Here is a 19,276-nt window from a genome sequence, read left to right as displayed (position 1 = left end):
GGTAGGTTAAAGAGCTGCACCTGAGCCAGCCACTGATTGATGCAGCACCATAGTCAAATAGTGGAGTGGAGTAGGGGAACAGCAAACAGCCATTAAAGCAGCCAGCCCGCCCGCCCGCCCGTCACAATGGACCTACCTGTGTACACTAGATGGATGTGATGGAATGTACTGTGGTCCCTACATTTCAAGAAGAAGTAAGAATTGCAGTTGCAACAAACCCTTGCTTGCCTACAAAGAGAGCAGCAATTTGGATTTGTTACTATGTTACCTGGAAGAATAACAAACTGTGCAAGGATGGAGGTTGTAGGAGCAAGGAGAACAAGTTGTCTGTAAAGTTGGTGGATGCCTATTTTCCATTTTGCAGTCCCTTGTCTCCCTCTTGTGGCCTCCTGGAGGCAACTAGCTGTGCAAAAAAAAGACAGCCTGGGGGCCGGCTGTTGCAGTGTTGCCCTCTCAGGCAACACTGAGTGACTGACTGAGCCGCACCGTCTTATATAAAGTTCAGACGGAACTTTGCACGTGTCATAGTGGAGACCTCAGGAGCCAGAGCCAGCTTTCTGACATCATAATGGGGCCTCAGAGATAAAAGCCTGGGCCCAGGCAGTGTTGGTCAGTGCTGCTCAGCAGGCAGCACTGGACTGGATTAAAGCTGATACAAGGTGTGAAAGGAGAAGGGGTGGCAGTGGGCATGCACTTACTGCTGCTGCTGCTGCTGCCAGTGTTTGCACGGCAGGAGGGCATTTGGGCGTTGCCAGGAAGGCGTTTTTATGTCGATTCCTCCTCTTTCAGCACTGCATTGTGGTGCAAGCAAAATAAGCAAAACGCGCGGCACGTTCGGGTTATCGCTTCTCGGCCTTTTGGCTAAGATCAAGTGTAGTATCTGTTCTTATCAGTTTAATATCTGATACGTCCCCTATCTGGGGACCATATATTAAATGGATTTTTAGAACAGGGAGATGGAAATAGAGCTTGCTCTGTCCACTCCACGCATTGACCTGGTATTGCAGTATTTCCAGGACCGGTGCACCCTTTCCTTATGTGTTTACTAAAATCAGATTCCAAAAGTGCTTTTTGTGTTTGCCATTGTTTTTGTCTTTCGGATGGGATCTCCCCTTTTAATCCCATTATTTCAACACCTGTTGGACAATGCATTTGTACAGTCATGTGTGATAATGAGCTAATTTATTAAATGCAATTAATTAATACATTGCCACCTCTTGTTTTGTGTCGTCTGTGTTTCTGTGTTTCCGGCATTTCACATTGGAACAGCTCATTCACCTTCCTTGTCTTCTCTCCGCCCTCCCTCCTAGGTAGGTTAAAGAGCTGCACCTGAGCCAGCCACTGATTGATGCAGCACCATAGTCAAATAGTGGAGTGGAGTAGGGGAACAGCAAACAGCCATTAAAGCAGCCAGCCCGCCCGCCCGCCCGTCACAATGGACCTACCTGTGTACACTAGATGGATGTGATGGAATGTACTGTGGTCCCTACATTTCAAGAAGAAGTAAGAATTGCAGTTGCAACAAACCCTTGCTTGCCTACAAAGAGAGCAGCAATTTGGATTTGTTACTATGTTACCTGGAAGAATAACAAACTGTGCAAGGATGGAGGTTGTAGGAGCAAGGAGAACAAGTTGTCTGTAAAGTTGGTGGATGCCTATTTTCCATTTTGCAGTCCCTTGTCTCCCTCTTGTGGCCTCCTGGAGGCAACTAGCTGTGCAAAAAAAAGACAGCCTGGGGGCCGGCTGTTGCAGTGTTGCCCTCTCAGGCAACACTGAGTGACTGACTGAGCCGCACCGTCTTATATAAAGTTCAGACGGAACTTTGCACGTGTCATAGTGGAGACCTCAGGAGCCAGAGCCAGCTTTCTGACATCATAATGGGGCCTCAGAGATAAAAGCCTGGGCCCAGGCAGTGTTGGTCAGTGCTGCTCAGCAGGCAGCACTGGACTGGATTAAAGCTGATACAAGGTGTGAAAGGAGAAGGGGTGGCAGTGGGCATGCACTTACTGCTGCTGCTGCTGCTGCTGCTGCTGCCAGTGTATGCACGGCAGGAGGGCATTTGGGCGTTGCCAGGAAGGCGTTTTTATGTCGATTCCTCCTCTTTCAGCACTGCATTGTGGTGCAAGCAAAAGAAGCAAAACGCGCGGCACGTTCGGGTTATCGCTTCTCGGCCTTTTGGCTAAGATCAAGTGTAGTATCTGTTCTTATCAGTTTAATATCTGATACGTCCCCTATCTGGGGACCATATATTAAATGGATTTTTAGAACAGGGAGATGGAAATAGAGCTTGCTCTGTCCACTCCACGCATTGACCTGGTATTGCAGTATTTCCAGGACCGGTGCACCCTTTCCTTATGTGTTTACTAAAATCAGATTCCAAAAGTGCTTTTTGTGTTTGCCATTGTTTTTGTCTTTCGGATGGGATCTCCCCTTTTAATCCCATTATTTCAACACCTGTTGGACAATGCATTTGTACAGTCATGTGTGATAATGAGCTAATTTATTAAATGCAATTAATTAATACATTGCCACCTCTTGTTTTGTGTCGTCTGTGTTTCTGTGTTTCCGGCATTTCACATTGGAACAGCTCATTCACCTTCCTTGTCTTCTCTCCGCCCTCCCTCCTAGGTAGGTTAAAGAGCTGCACCTGAGCCAGCCACTGATTGATGCAGCACCATAGTCAAATAGTGGAGTGGAGTAGGGGAACAGCAAACAGCCATTAAAGCAGCCAGCCCGCCCGCCCGCCCGCCCGTCACAATGGACCTACCTGTGTACACTAGATGGATGTGATGGAATGTACTGTGGTCCCTACATTTCAAGAAGAAGTAAGAATTGCAGTTGCAACAAACCCTTGCTTGCCTACAAAGAGAGCAGCAATTTGGATTTGTTACTATGTTACCTGGAAGAATAACAAACTGTGCAAGGATGGAGGTTGTAGGAGCAAGGAGAACAAGTTGTCTGTAAAGTTGGTGGATGCCTATTTTCCATTTTGCAGTCCCTTGTCTCCCTCTTGTGGCCTCCTGGAGGCAACTAGCTGTGCAAAAAAAAGACAGCCTGGGGGCCGGCTGTTGCAGTGTTGCCCTCTCAGGCAACACTGAGTGACTGACTGAGCCGCACCGTCTTATATAAAGTTCAGACAGAACTTTGCACGTGTCATAGTGGAGACCTCAGGAGCCAGAGCCAGCTTTCTGACATCATAATGGGGCCTCAGAGATAAAAGCCTGGGCCCAGGCAGTGTTGGTCAGTGCTGCTCAGCAGGCAGCACTGGACTGGATTAAAGCTGATACAAGGTGTGAAAGGAGAAGGGGTGGCAGTGGGCATGCACTTACTGCTGCTGCTGCTGCTGCTGCTGCCAGTGTTTGCACGGCAGGAGGGCATTTGGGCGTTGCCAGGAAGGCGTTTTTATGTCGATTCCTCCTCTTTCAGCACTGCATTGTGGTGCAAGCAAAAGAAGCAAAACACGCGGCACGTTCGGGTTATCGCTTCTCGGCCTTTTGGCTAAGATCAAGTGTAGTATCTGTTCTTATCAGTTTAATATCTGATACGTCCCCTATCTGGGGACCATATATTAAATGGATTTTTAGAACAGGGAGATGGAAATAGAGCTTGCTCTGTCCACTCCACGCATTGACCTGGTATTGCAGTATTTCCAGGACCGGTGCACCCTTTCCTTATGTGTTTACTAAAATCAGATTCCAAAAGTGCTTTTTGTGTTTGCCATTGTTTTTGTCTTTCGGATGGGATCTCCCCTTTTAATCCCATTATTTCAACACCTGTTGGACAATGCATTTGTACAGTCATGTGTGATAATGAGCTAATTTATTAAATGCAATTAATTAATACATTGCCACCTCTTGTTTTGTGTCGTCTGTGTTTCTGTGTTTCCGGCATTTCACATTGGAACAGCTCATTCACCTTCCTTGTCTTCTCTCAGCCCTCCCTCCTAGGTAGGTTAAAGAGCTGCAACTGAGCCAGCCACTGATTGATGCAGCACCATAGTCAAATAGTGGAGTGGAGTAGGGGAACAGCAAACAGCCATTAAAGCAGCCAGCCCGCCCGCCCGCCCGCCCGTCACAATGGACCTACCTGTGTACACTAGATGGATGTGATGGAATGTACTGTGGTCCCTACATTTCAAGAAGAAGTAAGAATTGCAGTTGCAACAAACCCTTGCTTGCCTACAAAGAGAGCAGCAATTTGGATTTGTTACTATGTTACCTGGAAGAATAACAAACTGTGCAAGGATGGAGGTTGTAGGAGCAAGGAGAACAAGTTGTCTGTAAAGTTGGTGGATGCCTATTTTCCATTTTGCAGTCCCTTGTCTCCCTCTTGTGGCCTCCTGGAGGCAACTAGCTGTACAAAAAAAAGACAGCCTGGGGGCCGGCTGTTGCAGTGTTGCCCTCTCAGGCAACACTGAGTGACTGACTGAGCCGCACCGTCTTATATAAAGTTCAGACGGAACTTTGCACGTGTCATAGTGGAGACCTCAGGAGCCAGAGCCAGCTTTCTGACATCATAATGGGGCCTCAGAGATAAAAGCCTGGGCCCAGGCAGTGTTGGTCAGTGCTGCTCAGCAGGCAGCACTGGACTGGATTAAAGCTGATACAAGGTGTGAAAGGAGAAGGGGTGGCAGTGGGCATGCACTTACTGCTGCTGCTGCTGCTGCTGCTGCTGCCAGTGTTTGCACGGCAGGAGGGCATTTGGGCGTTGCCAGGAAGGGGTTTTTATGTCGATTCCTCCTCTTTCAGCACTGCATTGTGGTGCAAGCAAAAGAAGCAAAACGCGCGGCACGTTCGGGTTATCGCTTCTCGGCCTTTTGGCTAAGATCAAGTGTAGTATCTGTTCTTATCAGTTTAATATCTGATACGTCCCCTAAATGGGGACCATATATTAAATGGATTTTTAGAACAGGGAGATGGAAATAGAGCTTGCTCTGTCCACTCCACGCATTGACCTGGTATTGCAGTATTTCCAGGACCGGTGCACCCTTTCCTTATGTGTTTACTAAAATCAGATTCCAAAAGTGCTTTTTGTGTTTGCCATTGTTTTTGTCTTTCGGATGGGATCTCCCCTTTTAATCCCATTATTTCAACACCTGTTGGACAATGCATTTGTACAGTCATGTGTGATAATGAGCTAATTTATTAAATGCAATTAATTAATACATTGCCACCTCTTGTTTTGTGTCGTCTGTGTTTCTGTGTTTCCGGCATTTCACATTGGAACAGCTCATTCACCTTCCTTGTCTTCTCTCCGCCCTCCCTCCTAGGTAGGTTAAAGAGCTGCACCTGAGCCAGCCACTGATTGATGCAGCACCATAGTCAAATAGTGGAGTGGAGTAGGGGAACAGCAAACAGCCATTAAAGCAGCCAGCCCGCCCGCCCGCCCGCCCGTCACAATGGACCTACCTGTGTACACTAGATGGATGTGATGGAATGTACTGTGGTCCCTACATTTCAAGAAGAAGTAAGAATTGCAGTTGCAACAAACCCTTGCTTGCCTACAAAGAGAGCAGCAATTTGGATTTGTTACTATGTTACCTGGAAGAATAACAAACTGTGCAAGGATGGAGGTTGTAGGAGCAAGGAGAACAAGTTGTCTGTAAAGTTGGTGGATGCCTATTTTCCATTTTGCAGTCCCTTGTCTCCCTCTTGTGGCCTCCTGGAGGCAACTAGCTGTGCAAAAAAAAGACAGCCTGGGGGCCGGCTGTTGCAGTGTTGCCCTCTCAGGCAACACTGAGTGACTGACTGAGCCGCACCGTCTTATATAAAGTTCAGACGGAACTTTGCACGTGTCATAGTGGAGACCTCAGGAGCCAGAGCCAGCTTTCTGACATCATAATGGGGCCTCAGAGATAAAAGCCTGGGCCCAGGCAGTGTTGGTCAGTGCTGCTCAGCAGGCAGCACTGGACTGGATTAAAGCTGATACAAGGTGTGAAAGGAGAAGGGGTGGCAGTGGGCATGCACTTACTGCTGCTGCTGCTGCTGCTGCTGCTGCCAGTGTTTGCACGGCAGGAGGGCATTTGGGCGTTGCCAGGAAGGCGTTTTTATGTCGATTCCTCCTCTTTCAGCACTGCATTGTGGTGCAAGCAAAAGAAGCAAAACGCGCGGCACGTTCGGGTTATCGCTTCTCGGCCTTTTGGCTAAGATCAAGTATAGTATCTGTTCTTATCAGTTTAATATCTGATACGTCCCCTATCTGGGGACCATATATTAAATGGATTTTTAGAACAGGGAGATGGAAATAGAGCTTGCTCTGTCCACTCCACGCATTGACCTGGTATTGCAGTATTTCCAGGACCGGTGCACCCTTTCCTTATGTGTTTACTAAAATCAGATTCCAAAAGTGCTTTTTGTGTTTGCCATTGTTTTTGTCTTTCGGATGGGATCTCCCCTTTTAATCCCATTATTTCAACACCTGTTGGACAATGCATTTGTACAGTCATGTGTGATAATGAGCTAATTTATTAAATGCAATTAATTAATACATTGCCACCTCTTGTTTTGTGTCGTCTGTGTTTCTGTGTTTCCGGCATTTCACATTGGAACAGCTCATTCACCTTCCTTGTCTTCTCTCAGCCCTCCCTCCTAGGTAGGTTAAAGAGCTGCAACTGAGCCAGCCACTGATTGATGCAGCACCATAGTCAAATAGTGGAGTGGAGTAGGGGAACAGCAAACAGCCATTAAAGCAGCCAGCCCGCCCGCCCGCCCGCCCGCCCGCCCGCCCGTCACAATGGACCTACCTGTGTACACTAGATGGATGTGATGGAATGTACTGTGGTCCCTACATTTCAAGAAGAAGTAAGAATTGCAGTTGCAACAAACCCTTGCTTGCCTACAAAGAGAGCAGCAATTTGGATTTGTTACTATGTTACCTGGAAGAATAAGAAACTGTGCAAGGATGGAGGTTGTAGGAGCAAGGAGAACAAGTTGTCTGTAAAGTTGGTGGATGCCTATTTTCCATTTTGCAGTCCCTTGTCTCCCTCTTGTGGCCTCCTGGAGGCAACTAGCTGTGCAAAAAAAAGACAGCCTGGGGGCCGGCTGTTGCAGTGTTGCCCTCTCAGGCAACACTGAGTGACTGACTGAGCCGCACCGTCTTATATAAAGTTCAGACAGAACTTTGCACGTGTCATAGTGGAGACCTCAGGAGCCAGAGCCAGCTTTCTGACATCATAATGGGGCCTCAGAGATAAAAGCCTGGGCCCAGGCAGTGTTGGTCAGTGCTGCTCAGCAGGCAGCACTGGACTGGATTAAAGCTGATACAAGGTGTGAAAGGAGAAGGGGTGGCAGTGGGCATGCACTTACTGCTGCTGCTGCTGCTGCTGCCAGTGTTTGCACGGCAGGAGGGCATTTGGGCGTTGCCAGGAAGGCGTTTTTATGTAGATTCCTCCTCTTTCAGCACTGCATTGTGGTGCAAGCAAAAGAAGCAAAACGCGCGGCACGTTCGGGTTATCGCTTCTCTGCCTTTTGGCTAAGATCAAGTGTAGTATCTGTTCTTAACAGTTTAATATCTGATACGTCCCCTATCTGGGGACCATATATTAAATGGATTTTTAGAACAGGGAGATGGAAATAGAGCTTGCTCTGTCCACTCCACGCATTGACCTGGTATTGCAGTATTTCCAGGACCGGTGCACCCTTTCCTTATGTGTTTACTAAAATCAGATTCCAAAAGTGCTTTTTGTGTTTGCCATTGTTTTTGTCTTTCGGATGGGATCTCCCCTTTTAATCCCATTATTTCAACACCTGTTGGACAATGCATTTGTACAGTCATGTGTGATAATGAGCTAATTTATTAAATGCAATTAATTAATACATTGCCACCTCTTGTTTTGTGTCGTCTGTGTTTCTGTGTTTCCGGCATTTCACATTGGAACAGCTCATTCACCTTCCTTGTCTTCTCTCCGCCCTCCCTCCTAGGTAGGTTAAAGAGCTGCAACTGAGCCAGCCACTGATTGATGCAGCACCATAGTCAAATAGTGGAGTGGAGTAGGGGAACAGCAAACAGCCATTAAAGCAGCCAGCCCACCCGCCCGCCCGCCCGTCACAATGGACCTACCTGTGTACACTAGATGGATGTGATGGAATGTACTGTGGTCCCTACATTTCAAGAAGAAGTAAGAATTGCAGTTGCAACAAACCCTTGCTTGCCTACAAAGAGAGCAGCAATTTGGATTTGTTACTATGTTACCTGGAAGAATAACAAACTGTGCAAGGATGGAGGTTGTAGGAGCAAGGAGAACAAGTTGTCTGTAAAGTTGGTGGATGCCTATTTTCCATTTTGCAGTCCCTTGTCTCCCTCTTGTGGCCTCCTGGAGGCAACTAGCTGTGCAAAAAAAAGACAGCCTGGGGGCCGGCTGTTGCAGTGTTGCCCTCTCAGGCAACACTGAGTGACTGACTGAGCCGCACCGTCTTATATAAAGTTCAGACGGAACTTTGCACGTGTCATAGTGGAGACCTCAGGAGCCAGAGCCAGCTTTCTGACATCATAATGGGGCCTCAGAGATAAAAGCCTGGGCCCAGGCAGTGTTGGTCAGTGCTGCTCAGCAGGCAGCACTGGACTGGATTAAAGCTGATACAAGGTGTGAAAGGAGAAGGGGTGGCAGTGGGCATGCACTTACTGCTGCTGCTGCTGCTGCCAGTGTTTGCACGGCAGGAGGAAATTTGGGCGTTGCCAGGAAGGCGTTTTTATGTCGATTCCTCCTCTTTCAGCACTGCATTGTGGTGCAAGCAAAAGAAGCAAAACGCGCGGCACGTTCGGGTTATCGCTTCTCGGCCTTTTGGCTAAGATCAAGTGTAGTATCTGTTCTTATCAGTTTAATATCTGATACGTCCCCTATCTGGGGACCATATATTAAATGGATTTTTAGAACAGGGAGATGGAAATAGAGCTTGCTCTGTCCACTCCACGCATTGACCTGGTATTGCAGTATTTCCAGGACCGGTGCACCCTTTCCTTATTTGTTTACTAAAATCAGATTCCAAAAGTGCTTTTTGTGTTTGCCATTGTTTTTGTCTTTCGGATGGGATCTCCCCTTTTAATCCCATTATTTCAACACCTGTTGGACAATGCATTTGTACAGTCATGTGTGATAATGAGCTAATTTATTAAATGCAATTAATTAATACATTGCCACCTCTTGTTTTGTGTCGTCTGTGTTTCTGTGTTTCCGGCATTTCACATTGGAAGAGCTCATTCACCTTCCTTGTCTTCTCTCCGCCCTCCCTCCTAGGTAGGTTAAAGAGCTGCACCTGAGCCAGTCACTGATTGATGCAGCACCATAGTCAAATAGTGGAGTGGAGTAGGGGAACAGCAAACAGCCATTAAAGCAGCCAGCCCGCCCGCCCGCCCGTCACAATGGACCTACCTGTGTACACTAGATGGATGTGATGGAATGTACTGTGGTCCCTACATTTCAAGAAGAAGTAAGAATTGCAGTTGCAACAAACCCTTGCTTGCCTACAAAGAGAGCAGCAATTTGGATTTGTTACTATGTTACCTGGAAGAATAACAAACTGTGCAAGGATGGAGGTTGTAGGAGCAAGGAGAACAAGTTGTCTGTAAAGTTGGTGGATGCCTATTTTCCATTTTGCAGTCCCTTGTCTCCCTCTTGTGGCCTCCTGGAGGCAACTAGCTGTGCAAAAAAAAGACAGCCTGGGGGCCGGCTGTTGCAGTGTTGCCCTCTCAGGCAACACTGAGTGACTGACTGAGCCGCACCGTCTTATATAAAGTTCAGACGGAACTTTGCACGTGTCATAGTGGAGACCTCAGGAGCCAGAGCCAGCTTTCTGACATCATAATGGGGCCTCAGAGATAAAAGCCTGGGCCCAGGCAGTGTTGGTCAGTGCTGCTCAGCAGGCAGCACTGGACTGGATTAAAGCTGATACAAGGTGTGAAAGGAGAAGGGGTGGCAGTGGGCATGCACTTACTGCTGCTGCTGCTGCTGCTGCTGCCAGTGTTTGCACGGCAGGAGGGCATTTGGGCGTTGCCAGGAAGGCGTTTTTATGTCGATTCCTCCTCTTTCAGCACTGCATTGTGGTGCAAGCAAAAGAAGCAAAACGAGCGGCACGTTCGGGTTATCGCTTCTCGGCCTTTTGGCTAAGATCAAGTGTAGTATCTGTTCTTATCAGTTTAATATCTGATACGTCCCCTATCTGGGGACCATATATTAAATGGATTTTTAGAACAGGGAGATGGAAATAGAGCTTGCTCTGTCCACTCCACGCATTGACCTGGTATTGCAGTATTTCCAGGACCGGTGCACCCTTTCCTTATGTGTTTACTAAAATCAGATTCCAAAAGTGCTTTTTGTGTTTGCCATTGTTTTTGTCTTTCGGATGGGATCTCCCCTTTTAATCCCATTATTTCAACACCTGTTGGACAATGCATTTGTACAGTCATGTGTGATAATGAGCTAATTTATTAAATGCAATTAATTAATACATTGCCACCTCTTGTTTTGTGTCGTCTGTGTTTCTGTGTTTCCGGCATTTCACATTGGAACAGCTCATTCACCTTCCTTGTCTTCTCTCCGCCCTCCCTCCTAGGTAGGTTAAAGAGCTGCACCTGAGCCAGCCACTGATTGATGCAGCACCATAGTCAAATAGTGGAGTGGAGTAGGGGAACAGCAAACAGCCATTAAAGCAGCCAGCCCGCCCGCCCGCCCGCCCGTCACAATGGACCTACCTGTGTACACTAGATGGATGTGATGGAATGTACTGTGGTCCCTACATTTCAAGAAGAAGTAAGAATTGCAGTTGCAACAAACCCTTGCTTGCCTACAAAGAGAGCAGCAATTTGGATTTGTTACTATGTTACCTGGAAGAATAACAAACTGTGCAAGGATGGAGGTTGTAGGAGCAAGGAGAACAAGTTGTCTGTAAAGTTGGTGGATGCCTATTTTCCATTTTGCAGTCCCTTGTCTCCCTCTTGTGGCCTCCTGGAGGCAACTAGCTGTGCAAAAAAAAAGACAGCCTGGGGGCCGGCTGTTGCAGTGTTGCCCTCTCAGGCAACACTGAGTGACTGACTGAGCCGCACCGTCTTATATAAAGTTCAGACGGAACTTTGCACGTGTCATAGTGGAGACCTCAGGAGCCAGAGCCAGCTTTCTGACATCATAATGGGGCCTCAGAGATAAAAGCCTGGGCCCAGGCAGTGTTGGTCAGTGCTGCTCAGCAGGCAGCACTGGACTGGATTAAAGCTGATACAAGGTGTGAAAGGAGAAGGGGTGGCAGTGGACATGCACTTACTGCTGCTGCTGCTGCTGCCAGTGTTTGCACGGCAGGAGGGCATTTGGGCGTTGCCAGGAAGGCGTTTTTATGTCGATTCCTCCTCTTTCAGCACTGCATTGTGGTGCAAGCAAAAGAAGCAAAACGCGCGGCACGTTCGGGTTATCGCTTCTCGGCCTTTTGGCTAAGATCAAGTGTAGTATCTGTTCTTATCAGTTTAATATCTGATACGTCCCCTATCTGGGGACCATATATTAAATGGATTTTTAGAACAGGGAGATGGAAATAGAGCTTGCTCTGTCCACTCCACGCATTGACCTGGTATTGCAGTATTTCCAGGACCGGTGCACCCTTTCCTTATGTGTTTACTAAAATCAGATTCCAAAAGTGCTTTTTGTGTTTGCCATTGTTTTTGTCTTTCGGATGGGATCTCCCCTTTTAATCCCATTATTTCAACACCTGTTGGACAATGCATTTGTACAGTCATGTGTGATAATGAGCTAATTTATTAAATGCAATTAATTAATACATTGCCACCTCTTGTTTTGTGTCGTCTGTGTTTCTGTGTTTCCGGCATTTCACATTGGAACAGCTCATTCACCTTCCTTGTCTTCTCTCCGCCCTCCCTCCTAGGTAGGTTAAAGAGCTGCACCTGAGCCAGCCACTGATTGATGCAGCACCATAGTCAAATAGTGGAGGGGAGTAGGGGAACAGCAAACAGCCATTAAAGCAGCCAGCCCGCCCGCCCGCCCGCCCGCCCGTCACAATGGACCTACCTGTGTACACTAGATGGATGTGATGGAATGTACTGTGGTCCCTACATTTCAAGAAGAATTAAGAATTGCAGTTGCAACAAACCCTTGCTTGCCTACAAAGAGAGCAGCAATTTGGATTTGTTACTATGTTACCTGGAAGAATAACAAACTGTGCAAGGATGGAGGTTGTAGGAGCAAGGAGAACAAGTTGTCTGTAAAGTTGGTGGATGCCTATTTTCCATTTTGCAGTCCCTTGTCTCCCTCTTGTGGCCTCCTGGAGGCAACTAGCTGTGCAAAAAAAAGACAGCCTGGGGGCCGGCTGTTGCAGTGTTGCCCTCTCAGGCAACACTGAGTGACTGACTGAGCCGCACCGTCTTATATAAAGTTCAGACGGAACTTTGCACGTGTCATAGTGGAGACCTCAGGAGCCAGAGCCAGCTTTCTGACATCATAATGGGGCCTCAGAGATAAAAGCCTGGGCCCAGGCAGTGTTGGTCAGTGCTGCTCAGCAGGCAGCACTGGACTGGATTAAAGCTGATACAAGGTGTGAAAGGAGAAGGGGTGGCAGTGGGCATGCACTTACTGCTGCTGCTGCTGCTGCTGCTGCTGCCAGTGTTTGCACGGCAGGAGGGCATTTGGGCGTTGCCAGGAAGGGGTTTTTATGTCGATTCCTCCTCTTTCAGCACTGCATTGTGGTGCAAGCAAAAGAAGCAAAACGCGCGGCACGTTCGGGTTATCGCTTCTCGGCCTTTTGGCTAAGATCAAGTGTAGTATCTGTTCTTATCAGTTTAATATCTGATACGTCCCCTAAATGGGGACCATATATTAAATGGATTTTTAGAACAGGGAGATGGAAATAGAGCTTGCTCTGTCCACTCCACGCATTGACCTGGTATTGCAGTATTTCCAGGACCGGTGCACCCTTTCCTTATGTGTTTACTAAAATCAGATTCCAAAAGTGCTTTTTGTGTTTGCCATTGTTTTTGTCTTTCGGATGGGATCTCCCCTTTTAATCCCATTATTTCAACACCTGTTGGACAATGCATTTGTACAGTCATGTGTGATAATGAGCTAATTTATTAAATGCAATTAATTAATACATTGCCACCTCTTGTTTTGTGTCGTCTGTGTTTCTGTGTTTCCGGCATTTCACATTGGAACAGCTCATTCACCTTCCTTGTCTTCTCTCCGCCCTCCCTCCTAGGTAGGTTAAAGAGCTGCACCTGAGCCAGCCACTGATTGATGCAGCACCATAGTCAAATAGTGGAGTGGAGTAGGGGAACAGCAAACAGCCATTAAAGCAGCCAGCCCGCCCGCCCGCCCGCCCGTCACAATGGACCTACCTGTGTACACTAGATGGATGTGATGGAATGTACTGTGGTCCCTACATTTCAAGAAGAAGTAAGAATTGCAGTTGCAACAAACCCTTGCTTGCCTACAAAGAGAGCAGCAATTTGGATTTGTTACTATGTTACCTGGAAGAATAACAAACTGTGCAAGGATGGAGGTTGTAGGAGCAAGGAGAACAAGTTGTCTGTAAAGTTGGTGGATGCTTTTTTTCCATTTTGCAGTCCCTTGTCTCCCTCTTGTGGCCTCCTGGAGGCAACTAGCTGTGCAAAAAAAAGACAGCCTGGGGGCCGGCTGTTGCAGTGTTGCCCTCTCAGGCAACACTGAGTGACTGACTGAGCCGCACCGTCTTATATAAAGTTCAGACGGAACTTTGCACGTGTCATAGTGGAGACCTCAGGAGCCAGAGCCAGCTTTCTGACATCATAATGGGGCCTCAGAGATAAAAGCCTGGGCCCAGGCAGTGTTGGTCAGTGCTGCTCAGCAGGCAGCACTGGACTGGATTAAAGCTGATACAAGGTGTGAAAGGAGAAGGGGTGGCAGTGGGCATGCACTTACTGCTGCTGCTGCTGCTGCTGCCAGTGTTTGCACGGCAGGAGGGCATTTGGGCGTTGCCAGGACGGCGTTTTTATGTCGATTCCTCCTCTTTCAGCACTGCATTGTGGTGCAAGCAAAAGAAGCAAAACGCGCGGCACGTTCGGGTTATCGCTTCTCGGCCTTTTGGCTAAGATCAAGTGTAGTATCTGTTCTTATCAGTTTAATATCTGATACGTCCCCTATCTGGGGACCATATATTAAATGGATTTTTAGAACAGGGAGATGGAAATAGAGCTTGCTCTGTCCACTCCACGCATTGACCTGGTATTGCAGTATTTCCAGGACCGGTGCACCCTTTCCTTATGTGTTTACTAAAATCAGATTCCAAAAGTGCTTTTTGTGTTTGCCATTGTTTTTGTCTTTCGGATGGGATCTCCCCTTTTAATCCCATTATTTCAACACCTGTTGGACAATGCATTTGTACAGTCATGTGTGATAATGAGCTAATTTATTAAATGCAATTAATTAATACATTGCCACCTCTTGTTTTGTGTTGTCTGTGTTTCTGTGTTTCCAGCATTTCACATTGGAACAGCTCATTCACCTTCCTTGTCTTCTCTCCGCCCTCCCTCCTAGGTAGGTTAAAGAGCTGCAAATGAGCCAGCCACTGATTGATGCAGCACCATAGTCAAATAGTGGAGTGGAGTAGGGGAACAGCAAACAGCCATTAAAGCAGCCAGCCCGCCCGCCCGCCCGCCCGCCCGTCACAATGGACCTACCTGTGTACAATAGATGGATGTGATGGAATGTACTGTGGTCCCTACATTTCAAGAAGAAGTAAGAATTGCAGTTGCAACAAACCCTTGCTTGCCTACAAAGAGAGCAGCAATTTGGATTTGTTACTATGTTACCTGGAAGAATAACAAACTGTGCAAGGATGGAGGTTGTAGGAGCAAGGAGAACAAGTTGTCTGTAAAGTTGGTGGATGCCTATTTTCCATTTTGCAGTCCCTTGTCTCCCTCTTGTGGCCTCCTGGAGGCAACTAGCTGTGCAAAAAAAAGACAGCCTGGGGGCCGGCTGTTGCAGTGTTGCCCTCTCAGGCAACACTGAGTGACTGACTGAGCCGCACCGTCTTATATAAAGTTCAGACGGAACTTTGCACGTGTCATAGTGGAGACCTCAGGAGCCAGAGCCAGCTTTCTGACATCATAATGGGGCCTCAGAGATAAAAGCATGGGCCCAGGCAGTGTTGGTCAGTGCTGCTCAGCAGGCAGCACTGGACTGGATTAAAGCTGATACAAGGTGTGAAAGGAGAAGGGGTGGCAGTGGGCATGCACTTACTGCTGCTGCTGCTGCTGCTGCTGCCAGTGTTTGCACGGCAGGAGGGCATTTGGGCGTTGCCAGGAAGGCGTTTTTATGTCGATTCCTCCTCTTTCAGCACTGCATTGTGGTGCAAGCAAAAGAAGCAAAACGCGCGGCACGTTCGGGTTATCGCTTCTCGGCCTTTTGGCTAAGATCAAGTGTAGTATCTGTTCTTATCAGTTTAATATCTGATACGTCCCCTATCTGGGGACCATATATTAAATGGATTTTTAGAACAGGGAGATGGAAATAGAGCTTGCTCTGTCCACTCCACGCATTGACCTGGTATTGCAGTATTTCCAGGACCGATGCACCCTTTCCTTATGTGTTTACTAAAATCAGATTCCAAAAGTGCTTTTTGTGTTTGCCATTGTTTTTGTCTTTCGGATGGGATCTCCCCTTTTAATCCCATTATTTCAACACCTGTTGGACAATGCATTTGTACAGTCATGTGTGATAATGAGCTAATTTATTAAATGCAATTAATTAATACATTGCCACCTCTTGTTTTGTGTCGTCTGTGTTTCTGTGTTTCCGGCATTTCACATTGGAACAGCTCATTCACCTTCCTTGTCTTCTCTCCGCCCTCACTCCTAGGTAGGTTAAAGAGCTGCACCTGAGCCAGCCACTGATTGATGCAGCACCATAGTCAAATAGTGGAGTGGAGTAGGGGAACAGCAAACAGCCATTAAAGCAGCCAGCCCGCCCGCCCGCCCGTCACAATGGACCTACCTGTGTACACTAGATGGATGTGATGGAATGTACTGTGGTCCCTACATTTCAAGAAGAAGTAAGAATTGCAGTTGCAACAAACCCTTGCTTGCCTACAAAGAGAGCAGCAATTTGGATTTGTTACTATGTTACCTGGAAGAATAACAAACTGTGCAAGGATGGAGGTTGTAGGAGCAAGGAGAACAAGTTGTCTGTAAAGTTGGTGGATGCCTATTTTCCATTTTGCAGTCCCTTGTCTCCCTCTTGTGGCCTCCTGGAGGCAACTAGCTGTGCAAAAAAAAGACAGCCTGGGGGCCGGCTGTTGCAGTGTTGCCCTCTCAGGCAACACTGAGTGACTGACTGAGCCGCACCGTCTTATATAAAGTTCAGACGGAACTTTGCACGTGTCATAGTGGAGACCTCAGGAGCCAGAGCCAGCTTTCTGACATCATAATGGGGCCTCAGAGATAAAAGCCTGGGCCCAGGCAGTGTTGGTCAGTGCTGCTCAGCAGGCAGCACTGGACTGGATTAAAGCTGATACAAGGTGTGAAAGGAGAAGGGGTGGCAGTGGGCATGCACTTACTGCTGCTGCTGCTGCTGCTGCTGCTGCTGCTGCTGCCAGTGTTTGCACGGCAGGAGGGCATTTGGGCGTTGCCAGGAAGGCGTTTTTATGTCGATTCCTCCTCTTTCAGCACTGCATTGTGGTGCAAGCAAAAGAAGAAAATCCTGTCTTGCTTCCTCTCCGGCCTTTATTCACCTCCCGCGTAGCTGTGAGTGTGTGTGAGCCTGCAGGGCCCCATGGAATTGCCTAGGAGTAGGCTGAATCGCTGCAAGGGGTGAACAGCAGTATTGGGCAGGCTCGGTCAACGCGCGGCACGTTCGGGTTATCGCTTCTCGGCCTTTTGGCTAAGATCAAGTGTAGTATCTGTTCTTATCAGTTTAATATCTGATACGTCCCCTATCTGGGGACCATATATTAAATGGATTTTTAGAACAGGGAGATGGAAATAGAGCTTGCTCTGTCCACTCCACGCATTGACCTGGTATTGCAGTATTTCCAGGACCGGTGCACCCTTTCCTTATGTGTTTACTAAAATCAGATTCCAAAAGTGCTTTTTGTGTTTGCCATTGTTTTTGTCTTTCGGATGGGATCTCCCCTTTTAATCCCATTATTTCAACACCTGTTGGACAATGCATTTGTACAGTCATGTGTGATAATGAGCTAATTTATTAAATGCAATTAATTAATACATTGCCACCTCTTGTTTTGTGTCGTCTGTGTTTCTGTGTTTCCGGCATTTCACATTGGAACAGCTCATTCACCTTCCTTGTCTTCTCTCCGCCCTCCCTCCTAGGTAGGTTAAAGAGCTGCACCTGAGCCAGCCACTGATTGATGCAGCACCATAGTCAAATAGTGGAGTGGAGTAGGGGAACAGCAAACAGCCATTAAAGCAGCCAGCCCGCCCGCCCGCCCGCCCGTCACAATGGACCTACCTGTGTACACTAGATGGATGTGATGGAATGTACTGTGGTCCCTACATTTCAAGAAGAAGTAAGAATTGCAGTTGCAACAAACCCTTGCTTGCCTACAAAGAGAGCAGCAATTTGGATTTGTTACTATGTTACCTGGAAGAATAACAAACTGTGCAAGGATGGAGGTTGTAGGAGCAAGGAGAACAAGTTGTCTGTAAAGTTGGTGGATGCCTATTTTCCATTTTGCAGTCCCTTGTCTCCCTCTTGTGGCCTCCTGGAGGCAACTAGCTGTGCAAAAAAAAGACAGCCTGGGGGCCGGCTGTTGCAGTGTTGCCCTCTCAGGCAACACTGAGTGACTGACTGAGCCGCACCGTCTTATATAAAGTTCAGACGGAACTTTGCACGTGTCATAGTGGAGACCTCAGGAGCCAGAGCCAGCTTTCTGACATCATAATGGGGCCTCAGAGATAAAAGCCTGGGCCCAGGCAGTGTTGGTCAGTGCTGCTCAGCAGGCAGCACTGGACTGGATTAAAGCTGATACAATGTGTGAAAGGAGAAGGGGTGGCAGTGGGCATGCACTTACTGCTGCTGCTGCTGCTGCTGCCAGTGTTTGCACGGCAGGAGGGCATTTGGGCGTTGCCAGGAAGGGGTTTTTATGTCGATTCCTCCTCTTTCAGCACCGCATTGTGGTGCAAGCAAAAGAAGCAAAACGCGCGGCACGTTCGGGTTATCGCTTCTCGGCCTTTTGGCTAAGATCAAGTGTAGTATCTGTTCTTATCAGTTTAATATCTGATACGTCCCCTAAATGGGGACCATATATTAAATGGATTTTTAGAACAGGGAGATGGAAATAGAGCTTGCTCTGTCCACTCCACGCATTGACCTGGTATTGCAGTATTTCCAGGACCGGTGCACCCTTTCCTTATGTGTTTACTAAAATCAGATTCCAAAAGTGCTTTTTGTGTTTGCCATTGTTTTTGTCTTTCGGATGGGATCTCCCCTTTTAATCCCATTATTTCAACACCTGTTGGACAATGCATTTGTACAGTCATGTGTGATAATGAGCTAATTTATTAAATGCAATTAATTAATACATTGCCACCTCTTGTTTTGTGTTGTCTGTGTTTCTGTGTTTCCAGCATTTCACATTGGAACAGCTCATTCACCTTCCTTGTCTTCTCTCCGCCCTCCCTCCTAGGTAGGTTAAAGAGCTGCAAATGAGCCAGCCACTGATTGATGCAGCACCATAGTCAAATAGTGGAGTGGAGTAGGGGAACAGCAAACAGCCATTAAAGCAGCCAGCCCGCCCGCCCGCCCGCCCGCCCGTCACAATGGACCTACCTGTGTACAATAGATGGATGTGATGGAATGTACTGTGGTCCCTACATTTCAAGAAGAAGTAAGAATTGCAGTTGCAACAAACCCTTGCTTGCCTACAAAGAGAGCAGCAATTTGGATTTGTTACTATGTTACCTGGAAGAATAACAAACTGTGCAAGGATGGAGGTTGTAGGAGCAAGGAGAACAAGTTGTCTGTAAAGTTGGTGGATGCCTATTTTCCATTTTGCAGTCCCTTGTCTCCCTCTTGTGGCCTCCTGGAGGCAACTAGCTGTGCAAAAAAAAGACAGCCTGGGGGCCGGCTGTTGCAGTGTTGCCCTCTCAGGCAACACTGAGTGACTGACTGAGCCGCACCGTCTTATATAAAGTTCAGACGGAACTTTGCACGTGTCATAGTGGAGACCTCAGGAGCCAGAGCCAGCTTTCTGACATCATAATGGGGCCTCAGAGATAAAAGCCTGGGCCCAGGCAGTGTTGGTCAGTGCTGCTCAGCAGGCAGCACTGGACTGGATTAAAGCTGATACAA

The 19,276-nt window shown here is 47.6% G+C and overlaps 14 non-coding genes across 14 annotated transcripts; all 14 read left to right on the top strand.

Moving 5' to 3' along the window:
- Positions 1-841: 841 nt before the first annotated feature.
- LOC142680785 (U2 spliceosomal RNA) lies at positions 842-1,032 on the top strand. The gene has a single exon (XR_012853209.1). It is a non-coding gene; the product is annotated as a U2 spliceosomal RNA (small nuclear RNA).
- Positions 1,033-2,159: 1,127 nt separating this feature from the next.
- Positions 2,160-2,350, top strand: LOC142680784 (U2 spliceosomal RNA). Its single transcript, XR_012853208.1, has one exon. It is a non-coding gene; the product is annotated as a U2 spliceosomal RNA (small nuclear RNA).
- Positions 2,351-3,478: 1,128 nt separating this feature from the next.
- LOC142680781 (U2 spliceosomal RNA) lies at positions 3,479-3,669 on the top strand. The gene has a single exon (XR_012853207.1). It is a non-coding gene; the product is annotated as a U2 spliceosomal RNA (small nuclear RNA).
- Positions 3,670-4,800: 1,131 nt separating this feature from the next.
- LOC142680804 (U2 spliceosomal RNA) lies at positions 4,801-4,991 on the top strand. The gene has a single exon (XR_012853226.1). It is a non-coding gene; the product is annotated as a U2 spliceosomal RNA (small nuclear RNA).
- A 1,131-nt stretch (positions 4,992-6,122) lies between these two features.
- Positions 6,123-6,313, top strand: LOC142680856 (U2 spliceosomal RNA). The gene has a single exon (XR_012853268.1). It is a non-coding gene; the product is annotated as a U2 spliceosomal RNA (small nuclear RNA).
- A 1,137-nt stretch (positions 6,314-7,450) lies between these two features.
- LOC142680909 (U2 spliceosomal RNA) lies at positions 7,451-7,641 on the top strand. The gene has a single exon (XR_012853310.1). It is a non-coding gene; the product is annotated as a U2 spliceosomal RNA (small nuclear RNA).
- Positions 7,642-8,763: 1,122 nt separating this feature from the next.
- LOC142680780 (U2 spliceosomal RNA) lies at positions 8,764-8,954 on the top strand. The gene has a single exon (XR_012853206.1). It is a non-coding gene; the product is annotated as a U2 spliceosomal RNA (small nuclear RNA).
- A 1,124-nt stretch (positions 8,955-10,078) lies between these two features.
- LOC142680779 (U2 spliceosomal RNA) lies at positions 10,079-10,269 on the top strand. The gene has a single exon (XR_012853205.1). It is a non-coding gene; the product is annotated as a U2 spliceosomal RNA (small nuclear RNA).
- Positions 10,270-11,392: 1,123 nt separating this feature from the next.
- On the top strand, positions 11,393-11,583 carry LOC142680778 (U2 spliceosomal RNA). Its single transcript, XR_012853204.1, has one exon. It is a non-coding gene; the product is annotated as a U2 spliceosomal RNA (small nuclear RNA).
- A 1,135-nt stretch (positions 11,584-12,718) lies between these two features.
- LOC142680803 (U2 spliceosomal RNA) lies at positions 12,719-12,909 on the top strand. The gene has a single exon (XR_012853225.1). It is a non-coding gene; the product is annotated as a U2 spliceosomal RNA (small nuclear RNA).
- Positions 12,910-14,034: 1,125 nt separating this feature from the next.
- On the top strand, positions 14,035-14,225 carry LOC142680777 (U2 spliceosomal RNA). The gene has a single exon (XR_012853203.1). It is a non-coding gene; the product is annotated as a U2 spliceosomal RNA (small nuclear RNA).
- Positions 14,226-15,357: 1,132 nt separating this feature from the next.
- On the top strand, positions 15,358-15,548 carry LOC142680798 (U2 spliceosomal RNA). The gene has a single exon (XR_012853220.1). It is a non-coding gene; the product is annotated as a U2 spliceosomal RNA (small nuclear RNA).
- Positions 15,549-16,826: 1,278 nt separating this feature from the next.
- LOC142680776 (U2 spliceosomal RNA) lies at positions 16,827-17,017 on the top strand. Its single transcript, XR_012853202.1, has one exon. It is a non-coding gene; the product is annotated as a U2 spliceosomal RNA (small nuclear RNA).
- A 1,125-nt stretch (positions 17,018-18,142) lies between these two features.
- Positions 18,143-18,333, top strand: LOC142680802 (U2 spliceosomal RNA). Its single transcript, XR_012853224.1, has one exon. It is a non-coding gene; the product is annotated as a U2 spliceosomal RNA (small nuclear RNA).
- The last annotated feature ends 943 nt before the right edge of the window (positions 18,334-19,276 follow it).

The sequence above is a fragment of the Rhinoderma darwinii genome, assembly GCF_050947455.1.
Source record: "Rhinoderma darwinii isolate aRhiDar2 chromosome 2 unlocalized genomic scaffold, aRhiDar2.hap1 SUPER_2_unloc_56, whole genome shotgun sequence".
In the NCBI taxonomy this organism is placed as follows: Eukaryota; Metazoa; Chordata; class Amphibia; order Anura; family Rhinodermatidae; genus Rhinoderma; species Rhinoderma darwinii.
Note: the sequence above shows the minus strand (reverse complement) of the source record. Positions and strands in the feature narration are given on the sequence as shown.